The sequence below is a fragment of the Struthio camelus genome, unplaced genomic scaffold (assembly GCF_040807025.1).
Source record: "Struthio camelus isolate bStrCam1 unplaced genomic scaffold, bStrCam1.hap1 HAP1_SCAFFOLD_96, whole genome shotgun sequence".
In the NCBI taxonomy this organism is placed as follows: Eukaryota; Metazoa; Chordata; class Aves; order Struthioniformes; family Struthionidae; genus Struthio; species Struthio camelus.
Window position 1 is genome coordinate 58,381 of NW_027182746.1, and position 2,780 is coordinate 61,160.

The window sequence follows — 2,780 nt, forward strand, 5'->3', positions numbered from 1 at the left end:
AGAGAAGCTCCGCACTGCGGGGCCGTGGCACGGGCTGGCAATGCGCTGTGCTGCCTTGCCTGGTGCTGGGGCCCGTGTGACCTGGCTGCAGCCCCCCCCCCAGCTCCTGGGGGAATGAGGTCCTGCCCTTCCCCCTGCCTGCCTCCCACCAGGAGTCCAGCCGGGTGCGCAAGCATGCCCTGCGCCTCTTCAAAGCCCTCATGGAGACTGTGGTGGGCAAATACAAGCGGTGCCTGAAGAAGCATGTGCAGAGGAGCCTTCTCCTGCTCTTCTTCCACCTGAGTGACCAGGCCCCCAGTGTGGCTCAGGTGTGCATTTCTGCCCTGCCCAGGGATGCAGGGAGGGTGACAGTGGCAGCCTGTGGGTGAGCTGCTGTCTCTGCTGCCCCGTGTGCTGGTGCCCATGGCCACCTCTGCCTGCTGAGGCAGAGAGAGCGCAGGCTGTCAGGGGCCAGGGACAGCTCTGCGGGCACAGGCAGGGGAGGCAGGGCACTGGTTCCCCTGGCCCGCCGCAGGCCATGTCTCCCCTCAGCACTGCTCCTCTGCAGGCCTCGCAGGAAACCCTCCTGGGAGCAGCACAGTTCCTCAGGTGGAACCAGCTCTGGTACCTGACGCAGACGCTGCAGACCTGGAGGATTGGCGAGTGCCTGGTAAGGACAACCGCAGAGCCCCTGGGAGCCAGCTGGAGGAGGCCAGAGGCCCATGCGTGGGGTGCCTGTGCCCTTCCCGCACTGCTGCAGCCCCACCTCCCAAGCCCGCAGGCTGGAGCTGCACGCACGCTCCCTTTCCGCCGACCCCCAGGCCCAGAGGGGCGCGGGAGCGGTGCCCTTTGCCCGCACGGAGCCCCAGGATGCTGCGGGGGCTCCAGGCCTGGCTGGGCCTTGGCAGCAGGGTGCGGAGGTTCTCAGCGCCGCCAGGCCACCCTTTGCCCTCTGCTGCCCCTGAAGCTTAGCATCCCACGGCTCCTGTCAGGGGGCGCTGAGTGTCCTGGGAGGGGAGGAAGGGGGAGGCTGGCCCTGGCAGGAGGCAGCGGCTGGGCTGCCCGGCGAGGGTCTGCCTCAACCGTGTGGCCTTGTGCTCTCTCCAGCTGGGGCAGGACAGGAGCAGGGCAGAAAAGTACCTCTGCCAGAGCCTGCCGTACCTGGAGAGCCCGCAGGCGGCCTTGCGGGAGTTGGCCGTGAGGTTCATAGGTGAGCCACAACGCGCGGGACCCCTCTCTGTCCCAGAGTTCCTTGGTCGCGCTGGGAGTGATGGCCGCCGAGGCAGGGCTGGCGATGTTGGGGGCTGGTGGGAGCCTCATTCAGCCCCCCAGGCCCTGCATGGGTGCTGCGCCTCAGGGACCACGGCGGGCCCAGCCCTGCCCAAGGGGAGGAGGGCGCGTGGCCAGAGTGGCAGGGCTGGATGGGAGCTGTGCTGCTGGGGCCACGAGGTGTGATGGGCCGTGTGTGCCTAGGGCTCGCCGCGCAGCACATGAGGAACAGGAGCGCAGAGAAAGTCGCCGCCATCCGCACTTGTGAGTGAGGGCAGCGCTGGGTCATGCGGGGCTGGAGCGGGGTGAGGAAAGAGCTGGGAGCTGTGCTCGCCTTGCCTGGCCTGCCTCAGGCGAGGAGCGCTCTGTCTCCCCGCGTGGAAGGCAGACATTGTGGGGTACTGTGGGGGAGTTTGGGCCTTTGTGAGCAGTGATTTCCAGCGGATGCCCCTGCTCCCGCTTGGCCCAAACAAGAGCAGGGGTGGGGGCAGCCCTGTGGGCAGGGCAGGGCAGGCTGGGGCTCTCTGCAGCTCCCTGGCCTTGATGTCTGCTCTGTTTCTGTCTGTCTCAGTCCTCCAAGAGGTGCTAGAGGACGGCAGGCCCTCGATCCGCTGCCTGGCTGCTCAGACCGTCCTGATCCTGGATGCCGTGCAAACACGGGAGCCGTCAGGAGGCCGATGCCAGCCGCTATGCTGCAGGCTGCGGAGACTGTGGGAGAGGTGGAGGCCTCCCCCGGGAGACGACTCTGTTTTAGCACAGCTCCAAGAGCGCTCCCAAATGCTCCGTGCTCTGCACGCCGAAGACACCTGAGTGTGCCAGGCAGCCGGGGGCATTCCTGGCACCTGCCCCTGCCTGCAGCATGACTGCTCGCCCTCTGGCACCTCCCCTCGCTGGCCTCGTGCTACAAGTTCACCTCGTAGTTGTGCTCCCAGCAAAGAGCAGCCCTTTTCCCCCATGAGTGCAGGTGTCTTTTCTTTTGGCGCGACAAAGGCAAGCGAGAGAAATGGGCCATGCAAAGGCCCAGGATGTGCCCCAGCAGCTCTGTGCCACCCGGCCCTGCATCGTCGGTGCCGGCAGAGCTGCCTGTCCAATACCCCTGCACCAGCCGGCGTGCGCAGGCCACCTTCTGCTGCCCCATGGGGTAAGGGTGCAGGCCGTGCTGTGCGATGAGGTGAAGGACAGGCTCCTCTGGGAAAGACTTCCAGGCATCGTAGATGTGCTTTGGGTTTTTCTGCCTCTCAGCAGGCCTCAGGGCTCCCCGGGGCTGCGTGGTGCCAGGTGGGGAGACTGCAGCATGTGCCCTATGTTTGGGGTGGTGACTGCCTTGTGCCAGCATGTTCCCAGGGCAGTACTGGTGCTCAGGCCCTGGGACTGCCCCGGGGGACAAGTAGAGAGAGAGGGAGCTGCTGGGGCACGTGGGCAGCGTGAGGAGCTGCAGCTGCTTGGGGCCAGGCAACTCCTGCCAGTGCCAGGGCTGCAGGTGTCGGTGGGGGAAGAGGTGAGGCCTTGGTCTCTGGGCATGGCAAGAAGGT